At 36.0% G+C, this 23,618-nt stretch overlaps 1 long non-coding RNA gene across 2 annotated transcripts in view; it reads left to right on the forward strand.

Annotated features, from left to right (window-relative positions):
• Window positions 1–12,991: 12,991 nt before the first annotated feature.
• Window positions 12,992–23,618, forward strand: part of LOC110438169 (uncharacterized) — a 225,455-nt gene continuing 214,828 nt past the window's right edge. For both annotated transcript variants that reach the window (XR_012396383.1, XR_012396384.1), the window contains exons 1-2: window positions 12,992–13,164; window positions 13,745–13,944. This is a non-coding gene — a long non-coding RNA (uncharacterized lncRNA). The remainder of the gene's footprint in view (window positions 13,165–13,744; window positions 13,945–23,618) is intronic.

The raw sequence follows: 23,618 nt of genomic DNA on the forward strand, positions 1-23,618 counted from the left end.
TCATTTTGATTAAGGCTTTGTTTACACTGCAGGATTTGATAACCAATGTTGCCTATATCCAATATTTGGACTGCCCTTTTACAAATTATTTCAGTTGTGACCCATAATCAATTTGTTTGTTTACACTTGCTTTATCATTTGAAACATCTCACTTGTTCAAGGGGGTGGGGCTTGTTTGGGGGTGGGGCAGTTGAGTGTGCTTAGAGGAGCTGTATGTAAGTTTTTGACTCTTCTAAAGCACAAAAATACCATACTATGTTTGCAGAGTTTTAAGAAACATGCTAAGTAAATTCAGGTATTCTGCTTTGAAAATGTCCATTACATGCCAGAACGTCTGTCTTTGTTTTGGTAATTTAACCCGCCCAATGCCAGTTTAGACAATTGTATTTCAGCACCCCAAGTTGCCTTGGTGGAAAACAGCATAGGCTACTTCATTCATTTAGTCATGAATGCTCTCAAAATGTATGTGTCTGTGACCAAAATGCAACCTCCGGTGGACAGTAACGGACTCCGAAATGAAACGCAGATTCAGATTTCCAAATGAGGTGGTTATTAATTAGCAAATAATATGAATATTACAAACATAAACATTAGGTGAGCAGGTTACATTGTAACCTTGTGTTCTAACAACACGCTTTGTGATGAGATTTGCAGTGATAAGCACTTTGGCTGTTTGCACCAGACAATTAAATAAAGCCATTCAGAAGCACAGAATAGTGCACTTACTGCACTCCAGCAAAATTGTAAGGTTTAAAATCTAAGGAATTCATATTAAACCACTTTTACATTATTGAATGCACATGCTGAATCACTGATATGTGTTGGCTTGCACAAATTTACAGTTGCCACAGTTCTAAAGTTCAATTTCAAACGATTTATTTTATTTTCAAGATCTGAGGTGCACTCTGCTGCTGCTTTCAGCAGTATGGCAACAAATGTCAGATAATATGGCTTTCAAACTCACATTATTAGCATTTAAAAAAAAATATTAGGTTAAACTTTGTAACTGTACAGTAGATTTGTTGTCTTGACTTGTAGTATTAAAAAATCTTCAGATTATAGCAAGTAAAACAACACAGCTACAGTAAGTTTCTCAAATAAAATATCTGCTAAAAGACAGAAAATATTAAAGAGCCCCTATTTTGCATTAAAAAGGGGGTCAAATTTTGGTTTTAGGGGTCTCCAACAACATGCTGATATCCATGCAAGGTCAAAAAAACACTCTCATTGTCTTATAATATGCATTTATTTTTATCTTTATTTGTTTCCAAACTCCACCTTAGCGCGAAGCTAATCTGCGGTAATTGGTCTGATGATCCAGTATTTTGTGATTGGTCGACTACGTTCAGCACAAGACAGAGGGAAAAGCCCACCACGACTATAAAATAGAGAGAGAGTATAAGAGAGCCCAATTCAGGAATGCAATAAATACAGACCAGCATATTACTCTCTTAAACCTAACCTCAAGTAATAACAAGACACTCATTCAGTATTAATCCACACAGTGGCAAAAGTTGAACTATTTTGAAAATTGACCATGCTGCGTGTGTGTAGGAACAGCTGATGGTGGCCATAGCAAAGCCAAACTGCACACAGAGCACACTTAAATCACACCCTTAAATCGGTACAGGAAGAAGCACGCGTAACGTTTTCAGCGTGGTTTTGGACGCGTTATGTGAACAACCCCATACAAATTAATCCTGAGAGATACAGCATAAGCATTGATCTATAATAGATACATGATTACAAGCCGCACAGATTAATTACAACTTATAACACACAACTAAACACATATTTTGCAAATTACACATAACAAGGCAACAACTTTAATGACAATTACATGTTATGATTTGGAGAAAGAAGAAACTGGTCCATTTGAACTGTAAAAGTTACTGACAGAGTTTGTGCCAAACTCTGACAAGGTCCCATAGTCTCTGCTGCTCCTTTAATAGCAAACGGTCAGTGAACCCCGCGTTGCAGCATAGGTTATTGTATCAAAAATCATAGAAAAATAACAGGAACAAACACAGCACTAAGTTGGCTATACTGTGGTATTGTTGTGAAAATTAACTTTAACCCTTTATTCCCCACAGCTTAATCTCCATCTGTCAGTGATCGTCGTCTTCGCATCATGATCAGTCTAGTGATCCCCCATGCCTCCGCTAGCGTGTGGAGGGAAAGCGCATGCACATTTTACGGGAACTGGAACTACATATTTAGTGAAGTACCATATCGACGTCGATGTGATCAAACAAAAGATCCAAACCCAAATCGGTTTGTTTATTCGACTCGGAGTCAAATAGTTTGCCAAAGAATCAATAGTTTTAAACATGCTGCACTTTCACATTTAAACCTCAGCTGGACGTTTTCAGTCACTTAGAGCTGTGTTACACGCTGCATAGAAGGTCATTTACAAAAACCCATAATTGGGGCTCTTTAATTACAAATTGTATCGTACAAAAATTAGCCAAACTTTGATTATTATTCAATACCATTATTGAGATTAATAGAAAACTTAATACATGTATTTTTACACATTTACACAAGTAAATGAATAGACTGAATTGATGGGTTCAAAAATCTGCAGAGTTTTCTGTAGATTTCTGCAGGCGCAGATTCTGTGTGAGCCTTCTTACAGTACACCCAAACTGAGGCTGAAAAAATGTTTCAGTCTCTGAACAGTAAGCTAGGTTTAAAAGACCTTAAGTCTTTCTATGGCCTGTTAAACCAAAGCTATCTTAATGATTCATCTCAGTTACGAATGTAACCAGAGGCCTGTTTTTGCCCGACCGTTTGGGGGGTAAGGGGTATTGTGGATTATTGGTTAAATCTAACAAATAATTGTATGATCTGTCTCAATCGTTAAACTTCTCTCAAGTCTCTCCTCTGGAAAAGCAAGATAAAACAGCGAGAGATGTTCCAAGCTCACATAAAACTTTGAATACTTTCCATGTTGGCTGTAAGACACAGAAGCAACATCTGAATTATAAACACAATATTTGAGGGGCTGTGCTTCATCTTCCCATCACACACACACACATACCCTCCATCCAGTTTTGGAGCTCTTTTTGATTCTGAAACTTTGAACAGAAGTTCCTATAGTGGAGGTCATTTTATTCTGTTTGAAAGCGTTGGATGTGAGCAGGCAAGAACAAGAGCAAAGACGGCTACTTCTGATTTTAAATGAGGATTTCAGCCCTTTAAGTTTGATTGCTTGCCATCTTTTTGTGCCGTGATTTAGACGCTCTTTACTTTACAATGGGGAGTCAGAGATCTCGCACGGTGGACTGGTTTTCGGAGGCTTCAGACAGTTTTAGTTAGGCTGCGGTTGGAGCGGAGCGTCAACTGTCATAAAGCGAGACGGCTTCTTGCCCTCTGGTCACCTATCATAAGTGATGTATATCACCCTATCATTGTTGTAAGATAGGAGAATAAATCCTCAGAATGAAATCTATAATGAAAATCCTGTCAGACAATTGTGACTCTCCAAAGGCTTAGTTACATCATTCCGGGTCTGGATTTCACCATTGTTTCTGCACAGCACGGCTGATGTGCTCAAATTGCTCATATCTCTCTTAATGTTCACTGCAGTGGGCCGTCGTCTCCGAAAGCCTCATTAGATGAACTGCTTGTTAGTGTGCCTCCAACACCCTTGCATTTTCCCTGCTGAAAAATACCTTGCTTATGGAGGGAGTCCCATTACATACAAGCGCACTAGGGTGGCTTCGCTAAACAGCTGTGACTTCGCAATCACCCTGCATCTTATTTAGTTACATGTGCAAGAATTTCGCCATTCAAACTGAAGAATCGTCCTATATGTGAACAATTGTGTTCTATGCGAATGGGACTTTTTACAGATAGATATTCGCAAAACTCCAGACAAAAGCGTTGTTTGTCGGTGCAATCATGTTTATTTTATTACTGCTTTTGGAAAGAGAATTGTATTCAAAAGAGACATTTGCTTGCAGTTTCCGTTGATCATAATAGCTGCAGTAAATCATCAAATAATGAGGATTATATGTCTAGACACATTCAAGCAGTTTCTGCATTTTAAAGAGTCAACTGAGGTGCTGTATAATCAAAGTGCTGCTGTATGGCTTCAGTTAAATTATAGATACGTCGAATATGTTTTTCTAGTTTTCTACTTTCTACATTCACATAAAAAATGTAACGGTTTTGACAAGTTTGCTCATGTGTCTACACTAATTAACAAAAATCATTGTGTCATGCATGCTGATGCAAAGCTAATACACTACCTGACAAAAGTCTTGTCGACGATCCGAGTTGTGAAAGCAACAAATAATATCTTGACTTCTACATTAGTTGATCATTTGGAAAAGTGGCTTTTGAAAAGATACTACAAATACTACATAAAACCTACTGAAACCTGCATGGACCCAATATTCTCATAGAAATCAGTCAAGTTTGGTGAAAGAAAAATCATGGTTTGAGGTCACATTTAGTATCAGGGGTGCAAGAGATCTATTGAGTGGTGGGCAACATCAACAGCCTGAGGTGTGCTCCTTGTCATACTTCAGCCTCCACATCAAAGTTCCTAAAAGCAAGGAGGTCAACGTGTTCCAGGACTGGCCAGCCCAGTCACCAGAAATGAACATTATTGAGCATGCCTGGGGTAAGATGGAGGGGGCATTGAAGATGAATCCAAAGAATCTTGATGAACTCTAGGAGTCTTGCAAGAAGGCTTTCTTTGCTATTCCAGATGACTTTATTAATAGCTTATTTGAGTCATTGCAGAGATGTATGGATGCAGTCCTCCAAGCTTATGGGAATCATACACAATATCAATACTTTGCTGCAGCATGACTTTATATAATATACTGTACATTATTCCTGTTAAGTGACTAGACTTTATCTAAGCAAATTCAGACCTTACTGTTTTAATTAAATGTTAAAAATCAAAGTATGACCATAATTTATTTAACTAAAAAAGCCATAAGGCATCTAGAGGCCTCTATCCTTCATATAAACCACTTCTGATATCAAATGATCAACTAAAAGTCACGTTTTTTGTTGTTCCTAAAACTTAGGCGACAAGACTTTTGTCCAGTAGTGTAAGTGGATTTGTAAAGAAACACTGAGCATCTGCACACATCTTGTAGCCTTGTTTTGGGTATTAACCTATCGCACAATTCTGAATATATCAAATTATAGCACATGACGTTATCATGTTTAAGAACTAGCATCTTTGTAATTTGCATGTTGAATCAGCAGAGGTAGATGATACAAAAAAGCCTTTAAAAATGAACAACCAAGTAAACGTTTTTACATTTACAGTGTTATTTAGCAGATGCTTTTGTCCAACGTGACTTTTAATTCAATTCAATTCAATTCACCTTTATTTGTATTGCGCTTTTGCAATATAGTAGTTTTATACTAGTTTTCAGTGTTTAAGTTCAGTTCAGTTTAGCTCAGTTCAGTGTGGTTTGAAGTCATTACTGAGAGTCAAACACTGAAGAGCAAATTCATCGATGCGTAGCTCTATAGATCCTGAACCATGCAAACCAGTGGCGACAGCGGAGAGGGTAAAAAACTTCACTATTAGGAGAGTGAAGAAAAAAAACCTTGAGAGAACCCGACTCAGTTCCGCACGACCATTGTAATTTCTCCGCTGGCCAAAAGTCTTATGCAGAGCTGTAGTCTTAGCGGTGGAGGCTTGAAGCTGGTCTCAGCGAAGACTCGTCTGTCCCTGGAGCGTTACTGGAATCAGTCTCATGCTCTCCACTCCCCCATGACCAACAGCGCAGCAGCAGCTCAGGATACAGCCTGGTCCCGGATATGGACACTTTGGGATCATCTTGTCGCTGGTCTTGGATCCAATCAGTAATTGAGGAAGCATTCAGCAATTCAACAAGAAGTGGCAATACACACAAGAAGTGCTGTTTATTCAAAAGGACTGTTTGAGAATTAAGTGCTAGAGAAAGGAGGGCAGAGTATTTTTTTGGGAGAGAGAGAAGAGTGTCTCTACAGGTGGTTTGTCAAGCCCACTCACATGTGTGAAGCACTCTTTATAAATGTGCAGTGGTTTTTTAACCATTTATATAGCAAATACTGGTATGTTTGTTCCAGAAATGTTCTGGGATGAAAATTTGTAGCATCACCAGTCAATTAAATTTACTTAAAGGTAAATACAATTTTCAAGACACATTTATTCACTGCTTGTCAATCAAGCAACATTTTTATGTTCCTTTCTAGTGGCAACTGTGGAATAGATGATAGATAAAATGCTTGTGATAATTCACTGTGAGTTTACCTGCAAGCGCTGCGTTCAGCTGTGTGACGTGTACATGACTGGAGTGAGAATTGCTTAACGGTAAGTCAGATTTTGGTTCAACAATGTTTTTTTGTTGTTGTTGTTTGTTTCAAAGAAAGTCTCACAAGCTGTAGCACATACTGAGATGTACATCTTGACAAGCAAAAGTGTGCCGTCCACATCTCTTCATTGCACAATATATATATATATATATATATATATATATATATATATATATATATATATATATATATATATATATATATATATATATATATCATTGCACAGACCACTGTGTAGTCAAATGTGTAAACATACTGTAAACTCTTTTTTTATTAGCTGTAGGCACATCTGCCTGCAGATGTTAGCAACAACATTTTTTCTCCTATAATTCCATATTTGGGTTTATCTGGGCCTCGGCTACATGAATGGAAAAGTTTGAAATAAAAAACAAAACCATAAACAACAACAACTACAACATAAACAACAACAGCAGAAACTCCTGAGTAGTGCTTTACTGAAAAAAAAAAAACATTGTTGCTTTTGGATTTTTACAATTTTTTTACTGGTATTATTTTCTGAAGGGGGTTAATGGATCCCCTCAACTACCAAATATCTTCTCTTGTGATCAATAGAAGAAAGAAACTCAAATATGTTGTGAACGGAGAGTAAATGATGACAGAATTTAAATGTTTGTTGAACTGTCCTTTTACAGTATGTGCAGTGACAAATTACTTGTACTTCATTGCTTTCCATCTCTGCAAGATAATGATGACTAATGATGGTGGGAAACAGAAAAGAGAAACACAAGAGTTGGCAGAAATGTAACAGTTCATCATTAACCATCACAATATAAGAATTCATTTTGTTTAAAGATTATACTAGACCATAGATGCCCAAACTAGGGCCCGCTGGCCAAAGTTTGCCTATGGTAACCTTTGATTTGGTCAGCCATCCTATCTGAGAAGAGAGTGAGAGATTAGAGATCGTCATTTCTTATTTAATGTAACCTCTTTTTTAAGCTAACTGAAATTAAATGTTTTAAATGAATCACCTAACACATAGAGGGCAATACAGGAGACATCGATGAGCAAATGAGGACAAAAACAGGTGCGGCTCTACTAGTGCAAATCAATTCTGTTTTAATTAGGACTGTTTTTAATAAAAAAAAATGCATTATAAATTTAAAAGATGTACAGTGCATCTGGAAAGTATTTCTAGCAGTTTGGATGGGAAGTGATGGTGTACAGCCATTTTCAGATCTCTCCAGAGATTCAGAGTTCAATAGGATAATAATAGGATTTAAGTCTGGGCTCTGGCTGGGCCACTCAAGGACATTCACAAAATTGTTGTGAAGCCACTCCATTGATATTTTGGCGTGTGCTTTGGGTCATTGTTCTGCTGGAAGATGAACTGTCGCCTCAGTCTGAGGTCAAGAGCACCTTGAAGCAGGTTTTCATTCAGGATGTCTCTCTTACTGCAATCATCTTTCCCCCATCCTAAATAGTCTTCTAGTTTCTGCTGCTAAAAAACATCCACACAGCATGATGCTGCCACCACCATGCTTTACTGTAGGAATTGTATTAGCCTGGTGATGAGTGCTGCCTGGTCTTTTTCAAACATAACACCTGGCATTCACTTCAAAGAGTTCCATTTTAGTTTCATCAGACCAGAGAATTTTGTTTCGGATGCCTTTTGGCAAATTCCAGGGCTGCTGTGTGTGTGCTGTGCTTTGGTCTGGCCACTCAATACTCTATACTCCATACAGGCCTGATTGGTGGATTGCTACACAGATGGTTGTCCTACTGTAAGATTCTCCTCTCTCCACAGAAGAACGCTGAAGCTCAGAGAGAGTAACCACCAGATTATTGATGACCTCCCTGACTAAGACCCTTCTCCCCGATCACTCAGCTTAGATGGCCGGCCAGCTTTAGGAAGAGACCTGGTGATTCCAAACATCTTCCACTTACGGATGATGGAGGCCACTGTGCTCATTGGAACTTTTAGAGCAGCATAAATTTTTCTGTAACCTTCCTCAGCCTTGTGCCTCAAGACAATCTTGTCTCTGTGGGCAACAGACAATTGCTTTGTCTTCATGCTTGGTTTTTGCTTTGACATGCACTATCAACCCTGGTACCTTATACAGACAGGTGTATGCCTTCTCAAATCATGTCCAATGAAATGAATTTACCACAAGTGAACTCAAATAAAGCTGCTAAAACATCTTAAGAATGATCAGTAGAAACAGAATGTACCTGAGCTCAATTTACAGTTTCACGGCAAAGGCTGTGAATAGTTATGTGATTTTCAGGCTTTTTGTTTTTAATAAATTTGCAACAATTTCAAACAATCTTTTTTCACATTGTAATTATAGGGTATTGTGTGTTGAATTTTGAAGAACACAAATGAATTAAATCCATTTTGGAATAAGGCTGTAACATAAAAAAATATATAAATAAATTGGAAATGTTTGGAAATGCTATGAATACTTTCTGGATGCACTGTATACTGCATTAGTTTATACAGTTGAAGTCAAGATGGCAGTAAATAATATTTGACTAGATATTTTTCAGGACACTTCTACACAGCTTAAAGTGACATGTAAAGGATTAACTAGGTTAATTTGGTTAACTAGGCAAGTTAGGGTAATTAGGCAAGTTATTATATAACCATGGTTTGTTCTATAAACTATCGACAAAAATATCGCTTAAAATGGTGTTGAAAAAATTTAAAACTGCTTTTATTCCAGCCAAAATAAAACAAATAAAAAATATTATCAGACTTTCTGTGAAAATTTTCCGGCTCTGTTAAACATCATTTTGGAATTGTATAAAAAAGAAAAAAAAAAAAACTATTCAAAGCGGGGCTAATAATTCTGCATTCAACTGTATAAAGCAATGCTTTCTAGTTATTTTTAAATATTAAGTAATTTAGGAAACTACCCATGGCAACCTTAATGTAATAGACTTTTGGTATATTTACCTTTGGCCCACCACACTCAATCAAGTTTAGTATTTGGCTCTTCATAAGCAAACATTTAGGCTCCCCTGTACTAGACTTAACAGAACACTTACTGTCATATTTTCCACACTAAATTTATTTAGTTACTTAAGATTGAGCGCTCTGGATTTTTGTAGACTTACTTTTGCTGCTGAATTGTTCGCTAACTTATTTTGTGTTTTATATAACATTTGATAGCTGATATTTTATTTGTTTTTTTGGTTTTCTTGTTTTATATACAGTATATAATAAAGTGCAATGTGTTTATTGGATCCTCAGTTCAACAAACACATCTTAATATGCCATAACAGTCAAGAAATAGCAGCATTTAAATTGGATGGGTAATGAAAAAAAATGGCACTGCTGAATCCCTATTATTCCCATTATTCTACTGCCATGTGTGCCACTCTGACTACAACTTGCAGACATTAAAATGCCATTCCATAACACCTCGAGCATTGCCTCTTTTTTACAGTGAATTTCTGGCAAATAATTGATAATTTGCCAGAAATCTCTTTACACTGTCTCACTCAAAACCAGCCTGGAAGGTGGGAAATTGCTCCATTGCTTTCCACACTAATTTAATACTCATTTAAATACCTGATTTCTTTAGTAAATCGAAAACTGAACAACACAGACAATGTGCGCAAATAAACAATCATCAGGGAAATTTATTCTCAGTGAGTCTCATTTCATTGAATCCACTATATTTAGGTTTCTCTTAACAATGTGTTCTCTCATTATCTTTAAATGTATCTTTCACTTTCTCGTTTTTTAATCCTCGCGCAGGAACTGTCTTATGGTTACAGATTGTGAGCTGACGCCAGTTTGTTAGTTCCCGTACATTTCCCTGCTAATGTGCTCTGCCTGCTCTCATCTGCGAGCTCTAAGCCCTTGACTTTTCTAGTTAGTTCATTTGAGTCTCAAGCTTGCGGATCCAATCCAGCACTGAAGAGTGACGATAATTACTATTACTGTATATACTAGCATCATCAACACATTCATTCACATGCTGTTCTCCCTTTTTCTCTCTTCCTCTTTGTGAAACTCAGTCTGATTGGCGTCTCGTATGAGGATGTGCTGTAGTGGTGCTGTGCTATCAAAAGGTCATGTGAGGATAGCATTAGGTTTGCATGGCCAGATTTTCAGGCAGACGGCAGACGGTTTGGGCTTCTTTGACAGATTTCATTGGTCAAGGACTGCTTAGAGGCAGTTTGATAGACATTTAAAGCAGCAAATCACAATCGACAAATTGGAACACCAATCAACAAACTCTCAATGAAAATCCTGTAGAAATCGACCAATGACATGACAGCTTTGAAACTCTTGAAGTTGTGTGTGCCATATTCATCAGATGCGCACATCTGATGCTGAGACTACAATAACATGCTAGATCCTTAGGGGTTTTTAAAACGCACTGAATTTGATGAATATTGCACACAAAACTGAAAACACTTCAAGAGATTCAAAGCTGTCATATCATTGGTCGATTTCTACAGAATTTCCAAAGAAACTCATACAGTAAGGGGCGAGGTGAGACCCCCATGGCCACTATGCATGCTCTAAAAATGTTATGTTGCATTAAAGATGTCCTGATCAGGTTTTTTTTTGTAATTTGATTTTGAGTATCTGCAAACCTGATTCGGTACTACAATAATACATAAAAAAAGAATAAAAAAAAGAGCGAAGAAACAGATCCAGGATATTCCTTATTTTTTATTTAATTCAACTTATTTTAACATTCAACAACTCTGTTAATAAACAGAGCACTTCTGTGAGGTAGCTTGAACAATCAAGTAATAAATAACATCAATTCTTCACTTTTGGACTTTAGTGCAACAGTAAAAAAAAAACTAATATACTGTAAAAACAAATAGCACCTCAACGTAAAATACCCGGCAGGCAATCTTAAGATTACAGATCTCTCAGTTTGCTATGGCAATGCTGTCATAATCAACTTTATAATTCCTCCAGACCACAGACATAAGCTGTGTCTCTTTTCAGAGGCTGCATCATTAGAAGGATGCATTCGAAGGGCGCTGCGTCATCGATTGTCAACGAAAGCTCATTTTAAAGAAATTCAAAGGCTCCTTCAAATGCAGCCTCAAAATGTATCCTTTGTTTCCCAGGTAATAAAGGACACAACCAGTGGATCCTTCAAGATTCTGATTTCTGATCGAGTCTGAAATTGGGCCCAATTTTCAATCATGTGATGGGAAACTGGACATTCAATTCAATTCAATTCAGCTTTATTTGTATAGCGCTTTTACAATGCAGATTGTGTCAAAGCAGCTTCACATAAATGGTCATAGTAACTGGAACAGTGTGGTTCAGGTTTTAGTGTTTAAGTTCAGTTCAGTTTAGCTCAGTTCAGTGTGATTTAATCATTACTGAGAGTTCAAACACTGAAGAGCAAATTCATCGATGCGTAGCTCTACCAATCCTGAACCATGCGAGGCAGTGGCGACATTCCTAGTATTAACCCAAAATTTGATTATATATAGAATATAATAAAGGTTTTGCTTTTATTTATATTTAACAGAAAAAAAAAAATCTAGTTTTGGTTTGTTTATATTTGAACCAGGGTTAGGTTAATATAATCCAGCATTTTTTGTTTATCAGTAAAGCCTATTTTTACATTTTCATAGGATCCCTTTGTTTATTTAATAGCCCCATGAAATTAAAGTTATATGTTAGTATCAGTATTATTCATTTAGGATAACTATAACCCAGTGTGCTCCAAAACAGTGACAAAATTTACATTTAGAAGAAATAAAACAGGCGGTTCAGTTCACTGTGGCGACCCCAGACTAATAAAGGGACTAAGCCGACAAGAAAATGAATGGATGAGAAATAAAACTGATATAAACATGTAAAGCGACGCAGTGGCGCAGTAGGTAGTGCTGACGCCTCACAGCAAGATGGTTGCTGGTTCGAGCCTCGGCTGGTTTAGTTAGTGTTTCTGTGTGGAGTTTGCATGTTCTCCTGTGTTCGCGTGGGTTTCCTCTGGGTCCTCTGGTTTCCCCCACAGTCCAAAGACATGCGATACAGGTGAATTGGGTAGGCTAAATTGTCCGTAGTGTATGAGTGTGAATGAGTGTGTATAGATGGTTCCTAGAGATGGGTTGCGGCTGGAAGGGCATCCATTGCGTAAAAACGTGCTGGATAAGTTGGTGGTTCATTCCACTGTGGCAACCCCGGGTTTACTAAAGTGACTATATAAATCTAAATAAAAAAATATATAAATCTCTCTAAAATCATGAAACTTTTTAACATGATTTTTTTTTTATTTAAAAAGCCTAATTGGCAGCATATTTTTATTTAAAATAGGGATACTTTATTGTAATTTTTTTTAATCTACGATTTACTCAAACATTTGACTTCAAATAAGAAATCTAGAGAATGCTTTTTTTCATAATATTAAAAATGGCAAATCCTTGTATACGCTAAAAATACATATAACGAGAACCAAACATCGCCTTGAACAACACTAAATTGGTCACATAAAAAACAACAGGATAGAAAAAAAAGAAAAATTGTCAGATTTGTCAGATTTATTTATTTATTTTTATTATTATTATTAGTATTATTATTATTATTATTATTACTTTTTACGAGTATTTGGTGTGATTTTAAAATAAATGCGAGCAAATTTCATTTGGTGTTTGAAACTGCTTCCTGGTAAACACCTTTGAAATCCCATAACTCCATGACAATGATGCAATAGGTGGGTGTGGCTTTGAGGCTCCACATTGTTTGGCATGAAAAACCTCTCCAGTGCATTTCCTCTGTTCAGTCTTTTAAAATCAAACATCCAAGAGTAATCAACAGTGAAAATCAAGAGAAATTCACAGTAAAGAGCTGCTTTACAGTAAAAAAAAACATCAATTAATGTAAGTATAATTCTATCTGAAAGCAATACTTATGTACTGTTTTGTCCTGGTTAATGCTACATCCTTTAAATCAACCAACTGAATTAACAAGTTTGTCCAAAACTCCACACTACTGTAATCAGATACCTTCTTAACTTCTGTTTTCTCACTGCTGTCATTTTAGTTGTATGTTTATTTGGTTATTGAGACTACAAGAATATATTAACATATGCATCTAAACACTGCTCTAGCATATAAGTATATCCATGCTGAGGTATTTCAAACAACTTCTTATCCCCAAAAGTAGAACAAAAAGTACTTTAAATCATGGCTATGCACGTCCTTCCAAATATTTTGATTAGAAGTAAATCAGTGTTTCACTTTCCAATTACCGAAGCTAAACCTTTTGATGTTTGCATTGCAAGATCTCGAATATCTGGTTACATTCTTGAAATCTAAGCAAACAATCACGCAGCAGGATCTTTCACCCTGTGAACTACCTATTTTATTATCACAGCCTTGCTTTTTCCATACACACCCTGTAAGATAAAGCTCCTGTGAGATGTTCTGGGCCTGTATGTTTTTTTTTTTTTGCTTTCAGATAGGTACATGGGAGATGGGAGCAGATTAACTTGGAGAGGTTGTGTCTGCATCGGCGTATCAAGTTGTTCCGCTCTAGGAGTTTCTCCCAGCGCTAAAAAAAAAGCGAGGTGAGAAGAGCATCAAGGAACGCTGCAACACTGCAGAAGAAAAGGACAAATACTGGAGAAGAAAACACAAGCGCATTCGCCTCAGCGTGTGGTGAGTGCGTGGGTAGTCAGATGTGCATACGCTTCGGGGGGAAAGTGCTCTGAATATTTGACTTGTGTTGCGATAGCATTACAGGAGTTTTGCAAGAATGTTTTTGTTGGAAGGTTGTGGTCATGACTTGAGATTATTCTTTAAGTGTGTGTGTGAGAGAGAGAGTGTTCAGACTGTGTGATCAGATTATTTACTTAAGACAATACTCTGATTAAGAATCTAGCTTGTAAACTAATTTTTGATTATCTTAATTTGGCTAAAATCATATTTGATGGAAACACAAGTTGAATGAAGATGCAGAGTTTTTACATTTAATCCCATATTGAGTTATAGTATAGACATGTACACACTTTAAAGTGGAAGTGAAGCAGTGAGTCAAGTTTACATTATTTTTGTAAATTGATTTACACTTCAATGTATTTTAAATATATGTTCTCTCTAGTTCTCAAATCTGATTTGCTGATAGTCATGGGTTATTCTGCCACAACAGTAGTTATACAGCCTCCTCACCCTTCTGTATTACTCCGCCCACATAGAGTGACAGCAGATGAATGAATTCACTACAGTTTGACAAATATTGCAGCTGTTGGACAACATAATGTACTTTTGAAGCTTTTAGGTAGAATGCAGTAGTTTAGATTGCAACAGCTCATTTACAAGGACAGGGCCTATTTTAAATATTTATAATTTCGGAAATACAGCACGTCGGCATCCATCAGCCTGTACAGAGCAGAGCAAAGACGGTTGATGTTCTGCCACAAAATGGCAACAGAGACTGGATAATATGCCCTTAGATGAGGAAAAAACTCAAATCATTCTAAAACAGGTGACTTTCTAAGTCGATCTCTCTCTTTTGTATGTTTTAGTGCTGTATTTATACCATAGTATGGAAGTGTAGTATATCTGGTAGTGTTTGCTTTGCTTTGTTTTGACTTTTTTTTTTTTTGGGCTTAATTATTGTGATCTCCTGATTGCAACAGAGAAATATCTCTGTTAGACATCTCTGTAGACTGATGGCATTTCATGCCATTCAGCTTTATAATCTTAAAGTGTAAGCAAACTCACCTGTTTTGTCATCACTTTAGACATTACGCTAGAGAATCATTCAAATACTAGCTCTAAAACATTGGTGAAGTAGCAATGGTTTCTTCTGTTCTGATGTGAGTTGTAGATGTGAATGAATGGCAGAAGAAAGTAGTTCCTCATACAAAGAGGTTTTTAGACTCTCTGTTTGATTTTCTTTCTTTATATACACGATTATGCCTTCAAACTGTTGTATAAACGCAATGTTACATGAATAGCAGTGCAATATGGCTATATATCATCACTGGTGGGACCCTAAGGCACTCCTGTAAACCACTCCTGGTCCTGTAATCCGGCTTCTTGGATGAGCTAAAGTATTCAAAACTTAATATCAACATACTATTAAGCAAAGCCAAATTAGAACATTAAACTTAAACATTCAATATACAAATTAAACATTTATCTAAGAGAAATGAAAGTGCTGAAGCAATTGCTGTTGAGAAATGAGCGTGATGTGACACGAAAGCAGCAAAGCTTTTATTGTGCCAGTCGACCACTTCTGGTTCTTATGGTCGTGTTCACATGGGGAAGAAGCAGTGCTGTTTCATCATACTTAGTACATTTTGAGGTCTGTGCAGTCTGATAAAACACAACATATTGAAGTGCCTGACATTTCCCTATTTTCTATACAACCAATCTGAAAATGAAGAATGATAAACATGGCCAAAAACAGTACTTGTTCATGTCACTAGTTAAATCCCAGCGGACACAGGACATCAACATGATGTCAGACTGACGTTGTACCCCAGTGTCATGGGATGTTGGATTTTGTCTGGAAATGAAAATCGGGTTGACATCAGAACCCAACATCGGGCCGAAATCAATGTCCAATGTTACATTTTGGTTACTTTCCAACGCAACCTAAAAACAACAAAATATCTACGTCTAATGATGTTACAGCTTGCTGTTGTGTGGACATTACTAATATAACTTCAATGAGACGTTGGATTTTGGTTGCCATACCTGACATATAAATGTTAGTATTTGACGTTAATATGACGTTGGTTTAAGATGTTGGCTCACTTTCCAACACAACCTTAAATCAACAAAATATCAGCGTCATTGTACATCATTATTGGACATCAAAATAATATTGTCCTTAGAGGTTGACAAGCTAAATCTAAGCTTATATTAGGATCTTATGATGTTATGTGTCTGCTGGGAATGCATATTTCTGTGTATTTGATTATTCTTTGAAACATTTGGGATAAGTACACAAGTAAGAAAAATATTGAACACACTTTTAGTGGATTTTGGACATTTGAATGAAAATATCATAAATATTGTATTTTTAATCACACTTTTGGTCAACACAATTTATATTGAATTTACATTCAGTGTTTTATTCTGTTTGATGATATAGCATGACAAATGATTTATTACACTTGAAGCTTTCACCAAATGTAAACACCCAAAACTGGATATGACACCAAAACAGACTAATTGTATGTTGTAAGGAACTTCAGATGGTGCAGCGTAGGGAAGAAATGGAGTGTGATATCTATGTAGAGTTGAAGTCAGAATTATTAGCACCCCTAATAATTTATTAATTTTTTTTTATATATTTCCCAAATGATGTTTAAAATGATGTTTCCCAAATGATGTTTAAAAGAGCAAGGAATTTTTTTACAGTATGTCTGATTATATTTTTATTAGTAAAATTAGAAAAGGGGTAATAATTCTGACTTCAACTGTACTATAAATTGTACATGAACAAGTAACACATGTAAACAGCTTAAAGTCAGCATGAAACAAAGTTAAGAAAAACCTTTTAAAAACGAACAAAAAGCGCTAAGGGGTAACTCAAATATTTGGCCGGTGCTCTTTGGGTGAGGGATTCATCAAAACAGCAACAGGAATTAGTCCAAGGCACTGAAAAAAATGTTTAAAGTTTAAAAAGCCTTTGTTCACATGGCTAAATCTTAAATAACATGCGTGTTTTGGCAAGGATTTGCCTTCATCTGAAAGCAGACACTTGCTGAAAGGTGTAGGTTTTTTTAAGATTTAGCCATGTTAATGAAAGCTTTTTAAATTTTCCACATTTTTCGAGTGCCCTGGACTAACTCCTGTTGTTGTTAAGAAAAACTTATTTCCAATTTGTGATGTACATCCAATTAAAAGGGTTTCTGAAATGAGAACAAAATGTAGGGTGGTGCATGACTTAGGGAAATGATTGGATTGAATTGATGAATTGATGTCTGCCAGAAATAAATGAGACCTGTACTGATAGCCCTGTCGTAAAGGCATTTCATGTGACCATGAGTCATTTTAAGGGGAGAGGGAAAATTATGATATTTAATTAAAGATTATGAGGACAAATTAATTTTTACAAAGTAATGAAGTGCAGATGCATAGTTTATAGCAAGAACTACTACATAAATATAAAAATATGAAGAGTACATTTTGATTCCATGCTGACTTTAATAAGAATATTGTCATTCAGAATAAGGAAAATAATTTGACTACTGATGTCCATGTGAACATACCCCATGAACAGGATTTAAAGTACTGTTGGTTTAAAGTACACTTTGTGACACACTGGACTGGACAGCCACTAGACACATACACACACACACACACAGACAATGCTAGTTCAGCTTTTTATCAGATGAGACTTTGATGGGTTAATTTGATCAGACCTTGAGGATTACAGACTTGAATTCTCTAGTTTGGTGCAGTCTGGCCAATTTGGACGCTGCTTTCAAACATCAATCTAAAATAAGCGCAGTTGGGGTCCAAAGGTAAAACATGCCAGCATTCGCACATGTGCACATTCACACGCCGTTTGCTGCAGTTGCAATCTGAGGCACATCTGCTGCAGTTGCGTGTTGCAGCACTGCATCATTAAGCTGGTTAGAGAGACATTTGGCTAATTGTCTTCATCTCCGCTGCTTGCTGTTTCTTTGCCCTCATTTCCTTTTTTAAATGCCTCTTTCTAAGCATCCAGGTTTGTTTGGCCTGCATTGCCAGCTATAGCCCCTGCTGGCTGAAGTTGCATTTGCACATTATTAGGGGTCAAATAAGATCTTTCTCTTTTGAAAGCCATTCATGATATATAACAGTATTTTGACCATATGTTTTTGTTTATTATGTAACATTTTTCATTTATGTTTGTAAAAACTTATTTTAGCTTAAAAAGCAAAGCAAAATGTTAATGCAGTGTGCAGGATTATTATTATTATTTTTTTTTATTATTCAACAACAAAATAAATTTAAACCTCACAGTTACAAGAGCCCCTACAAAGAACTGGCTCATAAGAATCAATGGTTCAAGACTTGAGTTACACTGATTGTGCCCATGTTTGTTTTATATTGCATTGAATGTTTTTGATTCACAAATAAGAGAAGTAAAACTGCATTTCTAATTTCGAGAGCTGAACAACACAAGTTGTTCTGCTTGTTCACCTATTAGAGTGTTGAATTAAACTAGTTGAGCTTGTTGTTTTTGATTAAAAAAAAAAGGTTTATAAGAGAATTTTCATTGAGTTGACATACACAAGCTGCTGTAATTTTTGATCCACAAAAAAAAAGAAGTCAATTATGCAAGAGCATACACAAGTTGCACTAATGCAGGGGTGCCCAAAATTTTCTTATGAAGGGCCAAAATTTAAACTTGATATAGCAAACTGTACTTACATTAAAGTTGCCATCTGTAATTTATTTCATAACATGTATAAATAAATTAGAAAAAAATATTCAAATGTATTTACTAATGCATATTTTTTTTAATGTATATCATTTTAAGAAACTTATTACTATAAAACCATTAAAAAAGACATGAAAAAAATCCAAACAATGGAGTTTAATGCCGAATACGCTTGTACTCATGCTGAACCTGCCTTTGCCTTGAATAGCACATTGATGTGTTCTGCTTTGTCCCCTGTTTGTTAAGTGACAGTATCATTCATTCATTCATTTTCTTTTCCGCTTAGTCCCTATATCAATTACCACAGCGGAATGAACCACCAACTTATCCAGCATATGTTTTACCCAGCGAATGCCCTTCCAGCTGCAACCCATTTCTGGGAAACATCCACACTCACTCATTCACACTCATACACTACGGACAATTAAGCCTATAATTCACCTGTACCGCATGTCTTTGGAATGTTGGGGAAACCCACGGGAACGTAGGGACAACATGCAAACTCCACACAGGAACGCCAACTGACCCAGCCGAGACACGAACTAGGCTTGACCAGTGACAGCATTACCTACTGCGCCACTGTGTCACCTAAAGTGACAGTATGTAATTTTTTTTTTTTTTTATCTGATTCATGTACATTTAATTAAAACATTTAATTTCAATTTACTTTTTTGTAGCTCAACAATAAAACAAACAAACAAAAGGTTACATTAAAATAGAAATGAGAGAATGAAAACCTCTGTTCCCCAACCCTTCCCAATCATTTTCCTTCTGGCGGGCCATATCAAATAATACAAAGGGCCAAGTCGGGTCCACGGGCCCAAGTTTGGGCATCTCTGCACTAATGTATGTTTTTGTTTCACGAAAAAGAACCTATGCATAATGGTCATACATTCAATATTGTAACTACTCTGGTTGTGCTGTTTTGATCCACGCAAAAGAAGAAGGAAAACAAAGAGGGAAAAAAATGTGGTCATAAGAGTCATTCATTCAATAGTTGAACTACCGTACTTGTGTGATTCTCTACACGTTGGTGATTAGTAAAAAAGGATCAGCTCCTATGTTGAATTACACTGGTGATACTGTACTGAGAAAAAAAAAATTAAAAGAAAAGAATCAGCTCATAAGATTCATTTATTTAGTAGCTGAACTACTGTACTGGTTGCTCTACTGTATGTTGCTGATTTAAGAAAAAATGAGTCAGTTTATAAGAGTCATTCATGCAATAATTGAATTACACTGGTTAAACTGTACATTGATAATTTGCACAAAAAAAGAATCACTTCATAAGAGTCATTCATTTAAGATTTAGCATAATTCAAGAACTACACTGGTTTCACTGTATGTTTTTGACCCACAACAAAATGAGATATTGTGACGCTAACGTGGGAACCAAATGGCATTCTTTTACATTTACCCAAGCCAGTTGCTAATAATCAGTTTGAGACTTCTGTTTTTGGCTGCATTTACTCTTCTGCATTTACACGTCCTTATTTTACTGTGCTTTGGAAAAACAATCTCTGTGTACACTATACAGCCAAAAATGCATGAGACATGACTATAAATGCTCAATTGACATGCACATATTTGGCTAGCATTAAAACTTACAGTCTACCAGTTCTGCATTAGTAATATGTGAGTGGCTTGACGAAATAGAAAACGATAAGCAATATTCCAGAATAGGACTTCACAATACTGGAAAAATCTAACAGTGATATTTTGTTATTCTGCCATATATACAGTTGAAATCAGAATTTTTAACCCCCCTTGAAACTATTATTATTATTTTTATATTTCCCGAATGATGTTTAACAGAGCAAGGACATTTTCACAGTATGTCTGATAATATTTTTTCTTCTGGAGAAAGTCTTATTTGTCTTTTTGCGACTAGAATTAAAAAAAAAAAAGTTTTTATTTTTTAAAAAGTCATTTCAAGGTCAAAATTATTAGCCCTTTTAAGCATTTTCTTTTTTCCGATAGTCTACAGAACAAGCCATTGTTATGCAGTAACTTGCCTAATTACCCTAACCTGCCTAGTTAACCTAATTAGCCTAGTTAAACCTTTAAATGTTACATTAAGCTGTAAAGGGTTATATTGATAAATATCTAGTCAAATATTATTTACCGTCATCATGGCAAAGATAAAATAAATAAGTTCTTAGAAATTAGTTATTGAAACTATTATGTTTAGAAATGTGTTGAAAAAAAATCCTCTCTCTGTTAAACAGAAATTGGGGAAAAAAATAAACAGGGGGCTAATAATTCAGACTTCAACTGTATATAAATATTGCGACATGAACACAATTTCACCAGATGACTTGATAATGTCTATTTGGAAATTATCTATAATTTTAGATTGATTGGGATGATTCTTCAGGGGAGTGTGTCTGAACAAAACATAATAAATAATCTACAAACGTAGATAACAACAATAAAAAAGGATACAATTGAATTAAACAGTGTTTTATCAGTATTCAGGTACTGTAATTGAATAAAAAGGCCTCAAAAACACATACAATTGATCAATTAAAATAAAGACTCAACATTGCATATCTTGTGATGTAACTATTGCGAATGATCACATTGCGATATCGATGCTGAAACAATATATTGTGCAGCCCCAGTCCAGAGGACAAATCAGAGAGTGATTGCATTTTCAAACTTAAATGGGGTCCTCACCATTTCAAAATGTTCCGTTGAAGATGAAGTAGTGTGGACAAAAGGTGTAACTGCAACAAAACGTATACATTTTGAAACAAAAACGTGCTAGTGTAGTTCAACTCCAGCCTCCAGGTGTTACAGATCTCCTTGTCTCTTTCTTCAAGAATCCACCAGTTTCTTGACAATACACTTGCCAAGAGGGTCCAGGAGCAGTCATGTCTTCTCTACCCGCTGTACATCTGTCCTCCCGTCAGTCTTGTTCTTTCTGACTGCACTGATTTGGATGAGTGTTGGTGGCGCCCCGTGGCATCGCTCTGTCTGATCACATGGGCGGCAGTAACAGCTGAAGAGGACTGATCCTGTGTCCTTCATGTCTCAACACACATGGATTCATGCGCTCAAAATAGGATTAGTTCTCGCAGAGAGCGAGTGTCTATGTGCGATGTCTTTCATGTGGTCATGAAACACACTCTGGACCAGAGATGAAAGCGATCTTTTTGTCATATGTCAGGATCGGTTTTATCCATGCAGTGACATACACATACGCATACGCATACGCTTGGAGCAATTTTGCCTACCAAATTACATATTCTAGGGAATGTGTGCCATTTGTGTCCATCATGCGTGTAAAAAATCAGTGATGCAGGCTGAAATACTGTAGATAATTTGTCAGTAATGTTATTATATACTGAATATTTTGCTAAGGAAGAAATAGAGACCACTTGACAATTCTCTCCAGGCGGGTATCTTGATATCAGAATGGCATTAAAAAACAAGTCAAAATTGCAAATTGACTACTTTGATGTAAATACAACAACAAATTGACATCAAAAAATACATCAAAAATGTATTACAGGAATGTCCTGTAATTAATATTTGAAATTGGTTTTTAATAGATGTCATTACAGTGTTATTTTGACATCAAGGTGCTTTACATGAATTGCAGGGATTCAAAATCCAGTAACATTTGTAATTGAAGATTTCAGATGTAAAAATAAAAATGTTCTAATATTATAGAATCAGACGCAGAAAGTATGTTCACAGATATGAGGAATTTGTTTTAATGACAGAGCTTCTACAGTGCAATAGAATTACAGAGACAGAACAAAAAACAGATAATAAATATATTTTAAAAATAGAAGCAAGTAGTTAATTCAAATATACAAATTGACAAGTGTATGTACAAGTATATTACTATATACAATATTATATGTGCAGCTGATACAGTAGGTGAGAGTTTAATGTGGCCATTACCGCCGCACGATGTACCGCCGCCGCTCTAAAGGAAAAAAAAAGTTTTTTTTTTTTTAGGTATGACTTCAGTTTGCGACTATGCCGCCAGGTGGCACAAAGGGACGGGATGCGAACAGACAGAAATAGCCTATACATTAGCTGTAAATTGTATGCTACTTGTAAATAAAGATTAACAAATGAAACAAAGCCTTATAATTCCTTTATCAATCATTTAAAAGACAACTAGGCTACATTATTTAAAGGAGTAAAGAATAACGAGTTGCCGTGAGATTGTGTTGGTTTGTTAAAAAAAATAATAATCTAGGCTAAATAAAATTAAACTGAAATATCCAGTTTCAGAAAAGCCTATATTATCTGAAAGAAGGATATTTCTGGTCACAGTTTGACACAAACGAGTTGACAAACCAGCGCTGATGCTGTTCACCTGTGTGCTGCCTGGAGCTGCATCATAAACTCAACAGATAGGCTATTGATGATTTAGTGTAGGCTACAACCAACAAACCAACCTTTTTCCCTTTGGAAAATTACTGCTATTAATAGTCCTTATATAATATACATTTTAAGTAGCCTGCATAGCCTAATCAGCATACGAATCAAACAAATCCAAATGCATAATGATAATTTTCCACCAAAGTGAAGCTTTCATTTTACAGCTTATAAAATGTGTGCAAATTAATGCGATATCATATGTAAACAACAAAACTGTTATATGCTATGTAGTAGCCTTTACTTAACAAAAAGTCAACATATGAGAGCTCATTGTCGTTGTTATGTTTCATTACACGCAGTGCGCGCACATGAACTGCGAGACAGAGGAAATAAGTCATAATCATAATTAAGACATAATCTTTAAACTAATGACTTCTATTAAATGTCTAAACCGGCAAATAAAGCATGTTGTTAAATAAGTAAAGCCCCAATTACACTAGTAAGTTTTAGTTTTAAAAAGGCAGTTTAAAATTAAAACTATCCGCTTCCACACTAGCGTTTCATCTAGCCATTCTGAACAGCTCACCGTCTACACTTTTAC

Source organism: Danio rerio, chromosome 20 (assembly GCF_049306965.1).
Source record: "Danio rerio strain Tuebingen ecotype United States chromosome 20, GRCz12tu, whole genome shotgun sequence".
NCBI lineage: Eukaryota > Metazoa > Chordata > Actinopteri > Cypriniformes > Danionidae > Danio > Danio rerio.